The sequence below is a fragment of the Oratosquilla oratoria genome, chromosome 42 (assembly GCF_046742065.1).
Source record: "Oratosquilla oratoria isolate Oo_2021 chromosome 42, ASM4674206v1, whole genome shotgun sequence".
Classification (NCBI taxonomy): Eukaryota; Metazoa; Arthropoda; class Malacostraca; order Stomatopoda; family Squillidae; genus Oratosquilla; species Oratosquilla oratoria.
Window position 1 is genome coordinate 4630413 of NC_134818.1, and position 20000 is coordinate 4650412.

General features: G+C 46.2%; 1 protein-coding gene across 4 annotated transcripts in view; it reads left to right on the forward strand.

The window, feature by feature from the left end:
* The window catches only part of LOC143021705 (inactive dipeptidyl peptidase 10-like), a 328187-nt gene that overhangs the window by 148742 nt on the left and 159445 nt on the right, over positions 1-20000 (forward strand). The gene's annotated exons all lie outside the window — the stretch shown is intronic.

Here is a 20000-nt window from a genome sequence, read left to right on the forward strand (position 1 = left end):
ATTCCAACTTTGGGAGCCTTTTTTCGTTGCTTGGAGAGTAGGGGAAGAATCCCCTCAGCTGAATAAAATCCCCTAGCGACAGACTTAAACTACAAATTGAGAAAGCTTCATACAAGTGTAGTGGACAACCCTCAGTCACTGTGACAGAGTTGTCAATACTCAATATTGGTATAAGACAGTTTCCATTAAACATTATTGCCATTGGGTAGTGTTGCCACTATACAGGTTTTCCATTACATTATTGCCATCAACCAGAGTTACCAATACTCGTAATTGGTATGAGACCGTTTCCATTAAACATTATTGCCATTGGGTAGTGTTGCCACTATACAGGGTTGCCATTAAATTATTGCCATCAACTAGAGTTGCCAATACCCAATATTAGTACGAGACCGTTTCCATTAAACAGTGTTGCCATTGGGTAGTGTTGCCAATATATAGGGTTGCCATAACATTATTGCCATCAACCAGAGTTGCCAATACACAATATTGGTACGAGACCGTTTCCATTAAACAGTGTTGCCATTGGGTAGTGTTGCCAATATACAGGGTTGCCATAACATTATTGCCATCAACCAGAGTTGCCAATACTCAATATTGGTATGAGACCGTTTCCATTAATCAATATTGCCATCGGGTAGTGTTGCCACTATACATGGTTGCCATTACATTATTGCCATCAACTAGAGTTGCCAATACTTAACATTGGTATGAGACCGTTTCCATTAAACAATATTGCCATTGGGTAGTCTTGCCACTATACAGAGTTGTCATTACAATATTGCCATCAACCAAAGTTGCCATCGGCGAAGTTTATGTTTTGCGGTCGGGACGCGAAAAGCTTTCCGGGGTGGGAGGTGGGGGGAGAGGGGGAGGGGGAAGGAAGGAGGAGGAGGAGGAAGGTGGGTATATAAAGGGGAAGGAATAATAGGAAGAGTGGAGGGGAAGGGGTGAGAGGGAGAGAGGGAAGGGTAAAACGAACAAACAGCGAAGGGAAAAGAGGGAGATGAAGGGAAGAGGATTCTCCCTTCATTAGTGTGACGGACATTAGAGATTTTATTCTGGCAATACCCTAAATCAGGGTTGAGTAGGGTGAAGGGTGTTTTTACGAAGAGGAAGGGGTGAAGGGAAGGTACTATTGCATTGTGTGTCAGTCCCCTTTAGGTGAATAAAGTCATATGGAGTTACCTAGATTGTGATATGGTTTAACGTCACAAGCTCCCCCCTATTGGAAGGCTAGGACGGTGCCCCTCACAGAGAGCTTTGTAGCGTGGAATTTAATGAACCATGCCATTGGTCCAACTTCGCCGGTGGCAGGGTTCGATCCGCCATCGCCCTCGACCTTCGCCGCAAGTAACGACGCCCTAACCCGCTCAGCCAACGAGCTAGAATAGAATGTATAAAGGTTGTCATTTTAATGAAAGAGAGCCTGAAACTGAAACTGAAACTGAAGCAACCTTGACCCCAATAGGAAGGGAACAGAGGGGAAACGAGGGGAAGGCAATAGGGGAGGAGGACAAGGAAAGGGAAAGGGGAGAGGGGAGAGGAAGGGAAAAGAGCAAAAATGAGGGAGAAAAAAGAGGGGACAAAGAGGAGGCGAAGAGGGGAAAGGGAAATACAGTAAGGGGATAAGAGAGGGGAGATTAGTTGGCTCATCCTTTCTCAATATTCTCTTCCCCTTTCATTGGGGAAAGGGGCGAGGGGAAATGAGGGGAGAGAGAAGTGCTTACACGAGGTAGGTTGATGAAGAGAGAGTGTATATGTGTGAGTGTACGTTTGTGTATAATTTCATGTTGCACATGTATATATACACGAGGATTTATACAAGCGTGTTTATACTTATGTACATATGTATACATAGTTATGCAACCCTTGAATGTGTTTATGCAGAATGTATATGTGTACATGTAAGTATACATGTGCGTGTGTGTGTGTGTGTGTGTATAAGTACATAGATGTGTGTATTTGTGCATGAACGTATGTTTGCAGACATACGATTGTACATATATGTATATACATGTGTGTATATAGACTTTGAACTTATATATCGTATATAATAGGTATATATGCATGTATGTGTGACTATTTATATAAGTATAGAGATATACATGTGAATATATTCAACCTGTGAATGAGTAAATGTATTTATGTACAGTTTATTGTTCGATTGTATACATGGAAGTATGTATGCTTTCAGATATGAATTAATGCATACATGTATGTATATAATGTGCATATATTTATGCACATGTGTGTATGTAGAGTATGAATATGTTTATTCATGTATAATGTGTGTGTGTGTGTGTGTCTGTGTGTGTGTGTGTGTGTGTCTGTGTGTGTGTGTGCGTGTGTGTGTGTGTGTGTGCGTGTGTGTGTTCAAAGGGCTGTGCACGCCAGAGGAAGAATGAATTGACGTAATCTATGAAGGGGATTAGTTTGGGAAATGGGTAGATGGGAGTCGCGAAGGAGGAGCATGGAGGGAGGGAGGGAGGAATGGAGGGAGAGGTAAGGGAAGATGGGGATGGAGGGAGGGAGGGTAGGGAGGGAGGAATGGAGAGAGGGGTAAGGGAGAATGGGGAGGGAGGGAAGGAGGATAGGGAGGGAGGGGTGAGGGAAGGAAGGAGGATTGGAGGGAGGGGTGAGGGAAGGATGGAGGAATTGAGGGAAGGGTGAGGGAGGGAGGAATGGAGGGAGAGGTTAAGGAGGATGGGGAGGGAGGGTAGGGAGGGAGGTATGGAGGGAGGGGTGAGGGAGGGAGGAATGGAGGGAATGGTGAGAGAAGGAGGGAGGGAGGAATGGAGTGAGGGGTGAGGGAGGGATGGTGAGGGGAGGGAGGAATGGAGGGAGAGATGAGGAAGGGAGAGAGGTAGGAATGGAGGGAGGGGTAAGGGAGGATGGAGAGGGAGGAATGGAGGGGGGTGAGTGAGGAAGGAATGGAGGGAGGGAAGAATGGAGGTACTACGTGTGGCACTCTGAAAGCGACGCCGTCAATCAAGGAGGGAGGTGGAGGAGGAGGAAGAGGAGGAGGAGAGGAAGAATCGAATTTGGGAGGGGGAGGAGTTGGCACTAAGGGAAGAGGTGGGGGGAAGAGGGGGAGGGGGGAAGGTGCCATAATCGGTCTAACTACTCTTGTCTTTAACACCTTCATTAAGGTGGTACTTCATTAGAGATTCTGTTTCGGTCGGTTTAAGAAGATTTTATTAAGATGAAGTTTATTTAATTGGTTGATTAATCGATTGACTGATTGGGAGTTTTTGGGTATCGAAGGGAATGAGTTGGTGTCTGTTCTTGTCAATTTAAGATTTTATTTGTGTGAAGTTTATTTCATTGGTTGATTAATTGATCGATTGATTGAGTGGAAGTTTTTGGGTATCGAAGGGAATGAGTTGGTCTGTTCCTGTCAAATTAAGATTTTATTTAGGTGAAGTTGATTTGATTGGTTGATTGATTGATTGATTGATGGGTTGGGAGTTTTTGGGTATCGGAAGGATCCTAAAGACGTGAAATTCCTTTTTTTTTTCTTTTTTTTCTTCCTTTCTCTTTCTTTTTTTACTCATTAGAGGTGATTCATCATCACCACCACAGCGTGTCGTGCTGTGTCGTAATTAGTGTCACTTGTGATGTGTCACGCGACGTGCGCGCAGCCCATTAACGCAGCGTGGAGGGAAAGTATCACCGGATTTTGGGGGAATTCGGGGACAACGGACTGTCCGCTAATGGAGTCCTTGGCACTATCATCATCACCATCATCACCATCATCACCATCTTCACTCTATACCTATGTCTGTATCTATATATCAGATCTACACCTATATCTTTAATATATTCCCTTTCTTCTTCCTCCTTTTCCTCCTCTTCCTCCTCCTCCTTCTCCTCGCCCTCCCTGTAAGTAGATGTCAGTGACATGGAGGATTTCGCTGATTACGATGATCAAGGGTGGGACGGGGGGAGAGGGAGAGGGGGAGGGGGAAGCGGGCGGTGGTGGGCGGAGCTTAAGTTGAGCACCCCACGGGGCAGCGACTCGTGAGTTGTAGATGTGGTGGTGGTGGTAGTGGTGGTGTTGGTGGTGGTGATAGTAGTGTAGTGATAGTGGTGATGGTGGTAGTGGTGGTGGTGATAGTTGTGGTTGTGGAGGTGGTGCTAGCGGTAGTAGTGGTAGTGGTAGTGGTGGTGATAGTAGTGGTAGTGGTGTTGGTGTTGGTGGTTGTGATAGTGGTAGTGGTGGTGGTAGTAGTGGTAGTGGTGGTGGTGGTGATAGTAGTGGGAGTGGTAGTATTGGTGGTGGTGATAGTAGTGGTAGTGGTAGTATTGGTAGTGGTAATGGTGTTGGTGGGTGTGATAGTAGTGGTAGTGGTAGTGGATGTAGTGTTGGTGGTGATGATATTAGTGGTAGTGGTGTTGGTGGTGGTGATAGTAGTGGTAGTGGTGGTGGTAGTTTTGGTAGTGGTAGTATTGGTAGTGGTAGTGGTGTTGGTGGTGGTGATAGTAATGGTAGTGGTGTTGGTGGTGGTGATAGTAGTGGTAGAGGTGGTGGTAGTATTGGCAGTGGTAGTGGTAGTATTGGTAGTGGTAGTGTTGGTGGTGGTGATAGTAGTGGTAGTGGTATTGGTAGTGGTGGTGGTGTTGGTGGTACTGACAGTAGTGTAGTGGTGGTAGTGGTAGTGGTGATGGAAGCGAGATAAATTCTCTCATGGTGCCATGACGCCAGGCGCCAAATGTGGTGGTTCGGCGCCAACGTCTTGAGCAGAATGGAATCGTCCGCAGTTCAACGCAGAGAATCATCAAACTGAATGAGTTAGAATATCGTGTTAGATTGATTTCTGTCATGTGTATACATACATTCATACATGCATATAAACATGCATATATACATATGTACATGCATACATGCATATATAGACATACATATATATATACATACACACGCACGCGCGCACACACACACACACACACACAAACACACACACACACACAAACACACACACACACACATATATATATATATATATATATATATAAATATATATATATATATATATCTCGACAAAAATTTCAAATTAACACACATCTCTCCGTTTTTGCTGAAATTTGGTTTATAGGTAGTTTTAGGGCCCTAAACACATTTCTGAAATTTAAAGGTCAATCCGAACAACCGTTCAGGAGATATGACTTCAGATATTTTGAGGTCATATGAGAGGTCACTAACATTTGGCGACCAATAACTAGGGTGATAAAAGTCATAGTTATATAAATGTATATATATTTAGAATCAGAAAAAGACAAAAAAATCAAAATATTAGAGTTTTAGAGCTCTAGGTTGAAAAAAAAATCCCACTTTAGCAAAAAATTGAGGTCCAGATTTGACCCCTAGGGTATCAGAATTGAAATATATATATATATATATATATATATATATATATATATATATATATATGTATATATATATATATAATGTGTGTGTGAAAAAACTAAGGCATAAGCTTTAGCTATTAGAATCAGTAAAAAAAAAAAATATTTATGCTAGTATTTTTCATATAATTAACACATAAGTGAACGCCACACCACAGCGACTATCTCTGCTACCGATTTGCCCACATTCGAGCGAGCCAGTCCGGTCCAGACCCACAGGAGTTTTGGGCTGAGGCAGTTTCGACATCACGAAAGCGCGCGTCTTTCCTCCGGCGAACCGAGAGAAGAGGAAGTCGGAAGCGTCCCTAGATGGGCATGGGGCGCTTCCAGCAGAGGCCGCGGTTCGGGACTGGGCATCCCCCCGCCTAAGTCCTCCTGAGGAACTTCTCTCGTACTCCCCAAACAGACGCAAGGATTCTTCAGCCGTATGCGTAAACTCCAGAACGTTTGAACGGGAATTTCTCTCTCTCTTTCTGCCTTTCTCTCTCTCTGTCTCTCTCTTTCTCTATCTCTCTCTCTAGCTGTCTTTCCGTCGCTGTCTCTGTCTGTCTGTCTCTCTCTCTCTTTCTCGTCAGACAGCCCGTAGCCGGCGCGGTGTCTGGAAGACGCTCCTCTTCTTCTCCTTCTTTCTCTCTTTCTCTTTCTTTCCCCGAAGAACGCCTGGGTTTCCATGCGGCAGAACATTCGAAAATGGGCTCAAATGGGCTCAAACGCAGATACTTAGGCTTCCAAGGAATGGGCTTTCTAAAAATGGGCTCAGACACTGATATTCAGGCTACAACGAAATGAACGTACAAATGGGTTAATTTGGGCTAAATATTTATACTCAGGCTTCTACGAAATAGCCTTACACATTGGCTAATTTAAGCTCAATACTGATACTCTGGCTTCTAAGAAATGGCCTTAGAAATGGGCTAACTTGGGCTTAATACTGTTACCGGGCTTCTACGAAATAGCCTTACAAATGGGCTAATTTGGGCTCAATACTGATAATCGGGCTTCTACGAAATGGCCTTACAAATGGGCTAATTTGGGCTCAATTCTGATACTCGCGCTTGTACGAAATGGCCTTACAAATGGGCTAATTTGGGATCAAACACTGATATTTGAGCTTCTACGAAATTAACTTACAAATGGGCTAATTTGGGCTCAATACTGATACTTGGGCTTTACGAAAAGGGCTTACAAATGGGCTAATTTGGGCTCAATACTGATACTCGGGCTTCTACGAAATGGCCTTACAAATGGGCTAATTTGGACTCAGTACTTATACTCGGGCTTTTAGTCCACAATGTGAGCTTCGAAATGGGCTAATTCGGGCTCGAAAACGGATACTTGGGCTTTTACTCCGTAAAAAGGGCTTTTTCTTCAGAAGACGGGCTTTTCTTCCACAAAATGACCTCTGGAATTAGGGCTATCCAGAGAGCCCATGGAGCTGGTCGATGCCAAGGCATCCCCTCAGCTGAATAAAACCGTCTGTAACAAATGTCTTGGTCTTCATTTGCTGGATCAAATCCCCGTCAGTCGGAGAAGGAGTCTGCAAGAGTCTGGTACCACTTATGTACTTTTTTTTTTTTTTTTTTTTTTTATGGCCAAATCTTTATGCCTTTATTTATTTTTTTCATCAAATCTTGACCTCAAATATTTGCTAAAATGGGAAATCTTATTTTTCAACCTACAGTTCTAAAACTCTGATATTTAGGTTCCTTGTCTTTTTCTGATTCTAAACATATATACATTTATATAAGTATGACTTTTATCACCCTAGTTATTGGTCGCCAAATGCTAGTGACCTCTCGTATGACCTCAAAATTCCTGAAGTCATATCTCCTAAACGGTTGTTCGGATTGATTTTTAAATTTCAGAATTGTGTTTAAGGCCCTGAAAATACCTATAAACCAAATTTTAGCAAAATCGGAGAGATGGTGTTAGACTCTTGTTGATGTGACAGAGAATGCTCCTGTATATATATATATATATATACAGAGCTAGGCGCGTTCTTCGGTGCGTTTCTTGGTGCGTTCCTCGGTGTCCTGAGCAAAGTAATGCCAGTCAGGACACAGGGGAACGCACCGTCTCCATTACCACTATTATCATCACCATTGTCACTATCATTATCGTCATACTCATTATCATTATCACCATTATCACTGTTATCACCACCTCATCATTGTCTCCATTATCACTGTCATTATCACCATTGTCACTGTCATTATCGTCATTAACACTATTAATGTCACCATTAATATCACCGTTGCACTATCACCAACACCGTCATTATCATCATCATTATCACCACCACCATTACCACCACCATCACTATCACCATCATAATTACCACCACTATCGCTGTCAGTCATCACCACAATCATAATCACTTTACTGTCACCATCATCACCATCGTCACTATCACTGACATCCTCATTACCGTCACCATTATGACACACGCGTTGTTCGCTTTGTGTCATAACAAAGACAAATCGTGTCACCTCACCCGTCTCTAAAGGAACCTAACGCCGGCCAATTAGCACGGTGTGCGCCGTGTCATAATGTGTGTCATAATGTATATGGCAGTTTGTGTCATAATCACTTACGTCACTGAAACACGACACCGGGGGAGGGGAGGAGGAGGAGGGTGGAGGGGTTCGAGAGGAGCGTGTGGAGGAAGTGGTGGAAGATGGAGTATGGAGGACGTAAAGGTTATACAAGACAAAGAGGAAGTGGAGGTGAGGAGGTCTGTGGAGGACAAAGAATAGATGTAGGTAGTGGACTTGTGGAGGGCATATGGAGTAGATTTTAAGATGGAGGAGGAAACCTGTAGAGGAGGGGAGGAGTGTGAAGAGTGGAGGAAGATGGAGTATGGAGGTGAAAGATTGTAGAGGACAAAGAGGAGGAGATAGTGGAGGGTGCGTGCTTGAGTAAGGAGTAAATATACAAGGAGGGGAGGGGTATGGAGGGAGTTGGAGGATGGAATGGGATATGGAGGCAATGTGAAGGAGGAGGGAGATACAAGGAGGATGGTGGTATGGAGGGAGGTGGAAAAGATGTAGTTTGTGGAGGGTGTCGGAGGGAGAGGAGTATTGGTTGATGCAGGAAATGGAGGGAAATGTGGAGGAGGGAGAGATTGAGTTGAATGTGGAGGATGAGGGAGGAGGTTTATGGAAGGGATAAAGTGGAGTAAGAGTGAGTTTACAGGGTCGTGTGTGTGTGTGTGTGTGTGTGTGTGTGTGTGTGTGTGTGTGTGTGTGTGTGCGTGCGTGTGTGTGACTCACCATAGTCTTGAATCACTAGGATCACGTGTCCACCCAGAAATATGATCATCAAAAACACCCAGCAGGCTCAAACCATTCTTACCCCTCTTTGATCTTTTCATCTTTTCATATTTCTCTTTCTTCCCGGCCTTTTCGTTCCAATTATATAAAAAAAAAATGGAAAACTATCTTTAGTCGCCTCCTCACTTCATTTCTTCACTCATGATTTTGTCCATCGACAGTGGACAAATGTCCCATCAACTCATTTCTTCCACACGCATTTGTTCTTCAGTGGTGAACTAATGTCCTGCATACGGACATTTGTTCCCCATTTACCTTAACCCATCATAATTACCACCACCATCGCTGTCAGTCATCACCACAATCATAATCACTGTACTATCACCATCATCACCATCGTCACTATCACTGACATCGTCATTACCGTCACCATTATGACACTCGTGTTGTTCGCTTTGTGTCATAACACAGACAAATCGTTCCTAAGCTCCAGTGATTTTCTCCCCGTTCCCTCCGGGTCCTCCAATTTATTCTCAGAGATTTGCGCGCCACGACTGTGGACTTAATGAAGCTGTAATAAGCGAAATGTTGTACTAATAAACCCTCTGTCCTCACAGAATGTTTCCTTTGATAATTAATTCTGTAGGTAGTTGCGTGGGTATACTAAAAGAATTTAACACCAATTGTTTTAAAGAAAAATAACCCCTCCCCCTCACACACACACTACCAGTGGACCATGTTGGAAAAATGGGGTTATGGGTGCCCAGTTACTCCGTTAACTGGGATATCTAACTAAACCTAACCTCCCTTACCTGATCTATGTGACAGATTTCAGCCTGATTTGCGGACCTAACGTCCTCTCGTCCCACCCCACCTCCCTACTTAGTCTTGTCGACAGAGAACAGTCTGGGAAATACTTTGATACTTGCCTTGGGTACGATGTGGACAAAGTTGTTCAGTACCCTGGGGAGTGGAGCTGAATCTTCTTGTTCTTGGAGTACAAACTAGAAACGAAAATGGGGAAGTGGAGGTGAATCTTCTTGTTCTTGGAGTACAAACCAGAAACGAAAACGGGGAGTGGAGGCGAATCCTCTTGTTCTTGGAGTAAAAACCAGAAAAGAAAACCGGGAGTGGATACGAATCCTCTTGTTCTTGGAGTAAAAACCAAAAACCAAAAACGGGGAGTGGAGGTGAATCTTCTTGTTCTTGGAGAAAAACCAGAAAAAAAACGGGGAGTGGAGGTGAATCTTCTTGTTCTTGGAGAAAAACCAGAAACGAAAACGGGAAGTGGAGGTGAATCTTCTTGTTCTTGGAGTAAAAACCAGAAACCAAAACGGGGAGTGGAGGTGAATCTTCTTGTTCTTGGAGTAAAAACCAGAAACAAAATGGGGTGTGGAGGCGAACCTTCTTGTTCATGGAGTAAAAACCAGAAACGAAAACGGGGAGTGGAGGTGAATCTTCTTGTTCTTGGAGTACAAACCAGAAACGAAAACGGGGAGTGGAGGTGAATCTTCTTGTTCTTGGAGTAAAAACCATAAACGAAAACGGGAAGTGGAGGTGAATCTTCTTGTTCTTGGAGTACAAACCAGAAACGAAAACGGGGAGTGGAGGCGAATCCTCTTGTTCTTGGAGTAAAAACCAGAAAAGAAAACCGGGAGTGGATACGAATCCTCTTGTTCTTGGAGTAAAAACCAAAAACGGGGAGTGGAGGTGAATCTTCTTGTTCTTGGAGAAAAACCAGAAAAAAACGGGGAGTGGAGGTGAATCTTCTTGTTCTTGGAGAAAAACCAGAAACGAAAACGGGAAGTGGAGGTGAATCTTCTTGTTCTTGGAGTAAAAACCAGAAACCAAAACGGGGAGTGGAGGTGAATCTTCTTGTTCTTGGAGTAAAAACCAGAAACAAAATGGGGTGTGGAGGCGAACCTTCTTGTTCATGGAGTAAAAACCAGAAACGAAAACGGGGAGTGGAGGTGAATCTTCTTGTTCTTGGAGTACAAACCAGAAACGAAAACTGGGAGTGGAGGTGAATCTTCTTGTTCTTGGAGTAAAAACCATAAACGAAAACGGGAAGTGGAGGTGAATCTTCTTGTTCTTGGAGTACAAACCAGAAACGAAAACGGGGAGTGGAGGTGAATCTTCTTGTTCTTGGAGTAAAAACCAAAAACGAAAAACAGGGAGTGGAGGTGAATCTTATTGTTCTTGGAGTAAAATCCAGAAAAGAAAACGGGGAGTGGAGGTGAATCTTCTTGTTCTTGGAGTAAAAACCAAAAACGAAAACTGGGAGTGGAGGTGAATCTTCATGTTCTTGGAGTAAAAACCAGAAACGAAAGCGGGGAGTGGAAGTGAATCTTCTTGTTCTTGGAGTATAAACTAGAAACGAAAATGGGGAGTGGAGGTGAATTTTCATGTTCTTAGAGTAAAAACCAGAGAAGGAAACTGGGAGTGGAGGTGAATCTTCTTGTTCTTGGAGTAAAAACCAAAAACGAAAACGGGGAGTGGAGGTGAAACTTCTTGTTCTTGGAGTAAAAACCAGATACGAAAACGGGGAGTGGAGGTGAATCTTCTTGTTCTTGGAGTAAAAACCAGAAATGAAAATGGGTTTTAGGAACAAAGTTGTTATGGTCTGACAAAAAAAAAATATACTCGCATGTAAGAAAATATAAATAATAAAATAAAATAGAAAAAAGGCTTTCATACTAAACTAGAAACATGAAGTCACCAACACGTAATTCAACTTCTCCCTGTCTTAACCAGAGCAAAATCTAGAAGGTTATCGTCACCTGGTCGAAAGGGTCAACCAACCCTCAACTGAATAAAATCGTCTGGCGGCAGCCAGAAATTTCAAGACTCGAACACAAACGCTAAAGAGTTAATGGAGATGTGTGTATATGTGCGTGTGCGTGTGATTCACCATGGTCTTGGATCACGTGTTGAACTCATAATCGACAGCTATTACCCTCCCGGAAGAGAGCTCAGAGCTCTTCTATGACCGGTATATGGATAATGCTGTGACCTTACACGCACACACCCAACTCCCCGCCCACGAGAGTTGGAGTAGCGACTCCCAGCGCAGCGATTCTGAAATTATTTCAGCCCTGGTCGACTCGAACTCGGACCGCTGTAGTAACAGTTGCGAACGCTACCACTGCGCCGTCGAGTGTGTGCGTGCACATACTCACATGCTTAAATTCATTTTCCTCTTTTCATTGGTATCTCCGCATCACGGCCAGACTGCCCAAATCGTGAACAGAATAAAAACGTCCAACAACGTTTCTAGTTGACAAACCAACTCAAGACTGCTCTAGAAAAAAACGTTCTAGATGGGTAAGCAGATACTAGTTCCTAGAAACGACTAGAACGAAACCCGATAACACTGAGACTTGAGCCGAGTACTCTACACGTTGGACCATCTTTACTCCCTCGTTGCCGTGGTTGTGTATTTTTTTATCATGTTTACGAGTGGACGAGTGGATGGATGAGTGGGTAAGCGGGTGGGCGTGTGGGTAAGGTGGATATACTGTGGATACGCTTGAACGTGTATATATATATATATATATATATTTTTTTTTTTTTTTTTTTTTTTCTATAGACTTGGTAAAGGTATATGACAGTGTCTATGGATTCAAAGATGAATTTGACATCTTCAACTCTGCGACTTTCTTCAAAGATTTTATTCTGGTTACACGATTCCCTTCAGTTATGGGACTGACTTGGGATAGTCGAGACCTCAATGGAATAAAATCCATCTTCGTGTTAACCAGAATAGAATATGTAAAGTCCGCCACGATGTTGTAAGGGTGAGGGCGTGGTCAGGTGATGAAGAATGGGTTATAGGGGGGGGAGAGGGAGGGGGAAGGGAAGAGGGGGAAGGGGGGAGGGGGGAAGAAGTAAACACGGTCCTGTCTGGCGCCCCGTCGCCAGTTCGGGAAGCGACGTAAACACGGACTCTCTCCTCACTCCCCTCTTCCCCTTTCTCCCCTCTTCCCCTTCCCTCTTTCTCCTCACTTCTTCCCATTCCTCTTCCACCTCCCCTCCATCTCCTCGCCTTTTCCCTTTCCCTCTTCTTCCCCTTTTGCTCCTCTTCCCCTTTCTCCCCTCTTCCCCTTCCCTTTTCTTCCTCCCCTCTTTCTCCTCTCTTCTTCCCATTCCCTCTCTCCCTTCCCTATTCTTCCTCTCTTTCTCCTCCTTTCTTCTCCCTTTTTCCCCTCTTCCCCTTCCCTCTTCTTCCTCCTCCCCTCTTCTCCTCCCTTCTTCCCCTGTCTACCCTCTTTCCCTTCCCTCTTCTTCCTCCTCTCTTTCTCCTCTCTTCTTCCCCGTCCACCTTCCCCTTCCCTCTTTTTCCTCCTCTCTTTCTCTTCCCTTCTTCCCCTTTCTCCCTTCTTCTCTGTCTCTCTTCTTCCTCCTCCCCTCTTTCTCCTCCCTTCTTCCCATTCCTCTTCCGCCTCCCCTCTATCTCCTCCCATCTTTCCCTTCCCCTCGTTCCCTTCCCCCCATGTTTCCCCTCTCTTCTTCATCTCCCCTCTTCTCCTCCCCTCTCCCTCCTTCCACCTTACCCACCCCTACTCCTTCCCAGTTTTCCCCTCACCTCTTCATCTCCCTCTTTCTCCCCCATTTTCCTCCTCACTTCCCCCTCTCCTCTTCCCCATCATCATCTCCTCATTTCTCTCCCCTCTTCTGTCCTCATACCTCTCCCTTTTCCTTCCCTCTCTCTTCTCCTCTTCCTCTTCCATCCTCCTCCCCCTTTCCTTTTCCCCGTTCCGTCTTGCCACTTGCGTTTTCCTCCCTTCCGTTTTCTCTGTTCCCTTCCTATCTTCCTCTCATCCCTCTTCTTCTTCCTCACCTCTTCTCCTTTCCCCTCTTCTCTCTCTCATCCATTTTGTCCCTTTTCCCTCTTCCCCTCCCCTCTCCCATTTCCTCTTCATCCTTCCTCCTTCTCTCTCTCCCCTCTCTCCTTTTTTCTTCACTTTCCTCTCCCCTTCTCTCTTTCCTCTCCCTCTCTCTTGTCCATCCCTCTTTTCTTCCCACCTTCACTTTGCCTTCTCCTCTCTTCCCCTCCCTTCCCCCTCCCCTCTTCCTCTTCCCATTTCCCCTCCTCACTTCCTAATCCCGTTTCTCCTCCCCTCTTCCCCTCCCCTTCCGTCATTATTCCCTTCCTCTCCTCCGTCCCTCTTCATCTCCTTCCCCCTCCTTCTCTCTTCACTCCCCTCCTCCTTCTCACTCCCCCCATCCCTCTCCCCTTCCCCCTCCATCCCTCTCCACCTTCCTCCCCCTCCTCCATCTCTTTACGCGTAAACAACTACACGGAATATAATGTCAAGGTACAGTACACTTTGCATATTTTTTGGACTTAGTTTAACCCTTTGACACGATAAGACGCTAAAATCGTGTACAAACTAACATTAACTCGAGGATTTAGCTCAGTTGGAGGTCGAGGTGGACCTTGAACAAAGGAAAATTGTATCTTTTCAATCACATTAATTCACGATAATTCCATGCCATCACAGTCGAGACTGATGAGGAGCTCGATGGAAGCATATATACGGAAAATGATACGTGGTCAAGCTAAGGACTCGAACCCAACTCAGACGTAACAAGTGACATTGACTTATAAAAAGAAAAAGAAAAAAGTATTATTTCGTAGACCATGATACTCATATGCCCAGATTCCTTTGTTAAACAAAGTTTCTGGAATCTTTCTCTCTCTCTCTCTCTCTCTCTCTCTCTCTCTCTCTCTCTCTCTTTTTTTGTAAGAAATTTCAGTGCATTCGGCCCCTTTTATGGCGACTTAGTGCACAGGATTTTTTATTCTAACTACCGTCAGACGATTTTATTCGGTTTCGGACAAAATGGGGTCTCGGTCGATCGAGTTTACGTTCTAGCCTAGGTCCTCCTCTTTGTCCTCCACATCGTCCTCCTCCTCCTGCTCCTCCTCTTCCTCCTCCTCCTCCTCTTTGTCCTCCTCCTCCTCCTCGTCCTCTTGCTCCTCTTTCCTTGTCATCCTCCTACTCCTCTTGCTACTCCTCCACGTCCTCCTCCTCCTCCACCTCCTCCTCTTGCTCCTAATCCTCCTCTTGCTGCTGCTGCTGCTGCTCCTCCTCCTCCTCCTCCTCCTCCTCCTCCTTCTTATCGTCCTCCTCCTGCCCAGGTGAATGAAATCGACTGCCGACAGCCAAAAATAACACGTGTCTGACACAAAGGCGGAAGAAGAATGGCTGTGATGTGCAAGCGTCAGTTCAAAGTAGCGTGTGTGACATGACAATCGCCTGTGACGAGTCATTGTCGCGTGTGACGTATCACTGTCGCTTATGACGTCATCTAGTGTCGCGTGTGCAATGGTGCGTGACATTGAACGTGAGGCTCTCATCGTCATATAAGGCGTGACATTATTGTGTGTCACGTTTTCAATTGTCGTCTGTGGCTTGTCACTTGTCACTTGTCGCGTGTCACTTGTCTCTTGTCACTTGTCGCCTGTCGCTTGTTACTTGTCGCGTGTCGCTTGTCGTCTGTCAATTGTCGCTTGTCACATGTCGCGTGTCACTTGTCACTTGTCATTTGTCGCCTGCCACTTGTCACTTGTCATTTGTCGCGTGTCACTTGTCGCTTGTCGCTTGTCACTTGTCGCGTGTCGCATCTACACGGCGTGTGGCAAACAGACTCGGGGGCAACATTCCAGGCGCTCCGCCCCACGAGCCCCGCCCCTGCGAGAAATTAAAGCTGTGTTGCCCAGAGGCGGGCGCCCACCCCTCCGCCCATCTACTCGTTTCCTCACGCCCACACGCCCGTGTTCTTTCTTTCGCTGAGACACCAAGCCGTACCTTGCCACACATGCGCCCGGATTAATAAACGTGTTCACGCCCGCACGCCCATATGCACGCCTACGCCCACATATTCACGCCCACGTATGCACACCAAAAGATCTCGCGTTATCCCACGCACAGCGCCCACAAGGGCGTCTTTGTCAGAGGCTTATAATGAAAACATCACGCCCCCACGCCTATGCTATTGTCTACAGACCATATTTCAGACCCAAACTCTAATGTGTTCATATTAGTGCTCATATTCCAAGATCCACGCCCATAATGGTAGCCATATTGCAGAACTAACGCCCACGGCCACAAACGCCCACATACCATTGTGTGTTTGTGCTTGAACTAACGCCTATGTCTCTTGTCACGCCCACGCTCACACACGCCCATCTATCCAAACACCCACACAGTCATCTCAATATCCCTCTTGTTTGTCCAAACTCTCTTTCCCAGGTCCGCGGGCGCGCACACACACGCACACACACACACACACACACACACACACACACACACACACACACACACACACACACACACACACACACGTCTCGTGGCGCAGTGGTAGCATTCGTGGTCGCCACTACGGTGGTCCAGGTTCAAATCCCGCCCAGGGCTGAAATAATTCATGTATCGTTGCGCTGCGAGTCGTCACTCCAACACTCGTGGGCGGGGAGTTTTGTGTGTTTGTGTGTGTGTAAGGTCACAGCATTATCCATATATCGGTCATATATGAGCTCTGAGTTCTCTTCCGAGAGGGTAATAGCTGTCGATCACGAGTCCAACACGTGATCCAAGACCATGCTGAATGACACAAACACACACACACACACATGCCACAGCTGGATGGTATGGTGGTACTGCGCTCGATCGCGAATTTAACGATCCGAGTTCGAGCCTCGTCTGTAGCTGAGCATTTCAGAGTCGCTGCACTGAGAGCCGGCACTCCAACTCTGGTGGTCAAGACGTGCACGCCCATCTAATATATCCTTCATTTCTTACGCCTATGTTAACCACCTTTCTCACACCATCACACCCACCTTACCATTCCTCACGCCCACACGCCCATCATAATTATGCTTTTCACACCTGTCCGCCCGTCCTCGTATTCTCTCACGCCCAATGCTCATTTTACGCTTGTCACGCCAGCACGCCCACTCCCACTATTTCCTTACGCCCACTTGGCGATTCTGGCGCCCACACCCACGCCCACGCCCATTTAAGAGTTGAGCCATTGTCTAAGACATATGTGAAGATAAAAGTTGAAATGAGAATTCGGAATGGAGGTAGACGCGTTGGTAGGAGGAGGGATTAGGGAGGTGGGAGGGACATAGGGTGGGAGGTAGGAGGGAGTTGGGATGGGAGGTAAGATGTAGGAGGTCAGTTAGCTTTCAGTGGTTAGAGGGCGTCACTGTAACTAGCAGGTTAAGATAATTTCGATTAAGATTTTTTGCTACGGAGGGTTTTCCCTTAAGTTAATAAAATCGCCTGGCGGCAGCTAGAATGAGGTCATGAAGTCGTAACACTACAGGTAAGGGGTGGCTAGGGAGAATTTAGGGGGCTTAACCCCCATAAACATTTTGGCATTGATTTTATTCTATTTATTTATTTATTTTTTATTGTATTATTATTATTATTTTTTTTTTTTTTTTTTTTTTATAGATGGGCGACACCAAACTATCTTCGGTCATTAGAAGAAAGAGACAGGGAGGGCAACTTTTTATGGAAGGAGACAGGTTGGAGAAGATGGGGGAGAATGAGGTGGGGGAGAGAGGGGGAAAGAAAGTCTGGGGGCGGGAGAGCTGTGTACGGAAATGTCAAGAAAACATCGAAGATGGAGGAAGAAGAGGGGAGAAGGACACGAAGAAGATGAAGAAGAAGAAGAAGATGGGGAGTGGGTATATGATGTACGTCGGGGGAGGGGGAGGAGGAGGAGTCGAAAGAAGAGGAAGGAGAAGAATAAGAGGAAGATCGGGAGGTGGGCATATGATGTACGTGGGGGGAGGGGGAGGAGGAGGAGGAAAAGGAAGAAGAAGAAGATCGGGAGGAGGGTATATGATGTACGTGGGGGGGGGAGGGGGAGGAGGAGTCGAAGGAAGAAGAAGAAGAAGAAGATCGGGAGGTGGGTATATGATGTACGTGGGGGGGGGAGGGGGAGGAGGAGTCGAAGGAAGAAGAAGAAGAAGAAGATCGGGAGGTGGGTATATGATGTACGTGGGGGGAGGGAGAGAGGAGGAGTCGAAGGAAGAAGAAGAAGAAGAAGAAGAAAAAAAGAAAAAGAAGAAGAAGAAGAAGAGGAAAAGGAAGAAGATCGGGAGTTGGGTATATGATGTACGTGGGGGAAGGGGAGGGGGAGGGGGAGTCGAAGGAAGAGGAAGAAGAAGAAGAAGGGAGAAGGACACGAAGAAGATGAAGAAGAAGATCGGGAGGTGGGTATATGATGTACGTGGGGGGAGAGGGGGAGGAGTCGTCGAAGGAAGAAGAAGAAGAAGAAGAAGATCGGGAGGTGGGTATATGATGTACGTGGGGAAGGGGGAGGGGGAGTCGAAGGAAGAGGAAGAAGAAGAAGAAGGGAGAAGGACACGAAGAAGATGAAGAAGAAGAAGAAGAAGAAGATCGGGAGGTGGGTATATGATGTACGTGGGGGGGGGAGGGGGAGGAGGAGTCGAAGGAAGAAGAAGAAGATCTGGAGGTGGGTATATGATGTACGTGGGGGGGAGGGGGAGGAGGAGTCGAAGAAAGGTAGAGTTGGCACTCGAAGTGCCATAGAGTGCCACCATAGTGACCACGAAGAACTCAGGCGCTGCCGAGTTCGATATGTAATTATGGAAATGCAGTGCCACGGTTGCCATGACAACGCCGACCTCCCTTGCCGATCCCCATGGGACTGTATGGGGCGCCTCCCTAACCCTCCCCCCACCCCCTCTCACACTCCCTCCCTCCCCTCTTCCCTCTTCTTCCTTCCCTCCATCAACCTCCACGCTCCCTTCACCCTCCATACTCTCCCTCCATGTCCTTCATGACGTGACTGGTATTCCTTAACAAAGTCGGGATTTCCTCCACCTTCCCTCCCCCTTACTTCGCCTTCCCCTTACTCTTCCTCTCACTCGTCCTTCCCTTCCCCTTCTTTTCTCCTTCCTTCCTTCCCTCCCCCTTACCTAACCTTTCCCTTACTCTTCCCTCAGCCTTACCTTCCCCTTCCCGTTCCCTTTCACTCTTCCTTCCCTTCCCCTTCTTTCCTCCTACCTTCCCTCCTCTTCCCCCTCCCCTTCCCTTCCCCTTACCTCACCTTTCCCTCACTCTTCCCTCAGCCTTACCTTCTCCTTCCCATTCCCCTTTCCCATCTCCCATCCCATCTCCTCTTTTCCCATCTCCCATCCCATCTCCCATTCCCCTTCCCCATCTCCCATCCCATCTCCCACTCCTCTTTCCCACCTCCCATCCCATCTCCCCCTTTCCCATCTCCCACCCCATCTCCTCCTTTCTCATCTCCCACCCCATCTCCTCCTTTCCCATCTCCCACTCCCCTTTCCCATCTCCCACTCCCCTTTCCCATCTCCCATCCCATCTCCTCCTTTCCTATCTCCTCCCTTCCCCACCTCCTCCATCTCTTCCACTCTCCATCTATTTCTTCATTCCTTGATCTCCCTTATCTCCATAGTTCTGTCTCCTCTCCTATCCCGTCCCACTTTCCTTCTCTTTCCCTTTCCTATCTACTCCCCCCTACCCATCTCCCCTCTTCTTCCCTACACCTCTTTTTTCTCCACCATTTCCTCCCCCTCTCCATCGCTTAACCCTCTCCATCAATTCCCCCCTCTCCCTTCCCCATTTCACCCATCTACTCCCAACTCCTTCCTATCTAATCCCATCCATCTCTACTCCCCATCCTCAACTCCCTTATTTACTCCACTTCCCTCTCTCCTCCCCTTCTCCATTTTCTCCACCTACTCCCAACTCCTTCCTATCTAATCCCATCCATTTCCACTCCCCGTCCTCAACTCCCTCATTTACTCCACCTCCCTCTCTCCTCCTCCTTCTCCATTTTCTCCACCTAGTCCCAACTCCTTCCTATCTAATCCCATCCATCTCCACTCCCCATCCTCAACTCCCTCACTTACTCCACCTCCCATGTCTCCTCACCCTCCCCATTTCCTATTCTGCTCCACCTGTTCCACCCTCTCCACATCTTCCCTTCTTCCATTTTCTCCTCCCAACTCCCCCCCACCTCCCTCTGCATGGAGTACTGACTCATAAACTTTAACCTTTCATTATTTTAGAGACTTTCAGCTGATACCCCTGTGGATCAGAGGTACACAGCATTATTTTATAAATGAAGACTAATCTTCATTCAAAAATTATAATGTTGATCAGTTTCAACTCCTACTGTCCCTCCAGTCTGCAAACTTTCTTAATTCTCTCCTTCACCATTTTTATGACTACACCTCTTCGGTACTGTACCCAAAGGATAGAAGCGCTGGTTTTATATATATATATATATATAATATATATTTATATA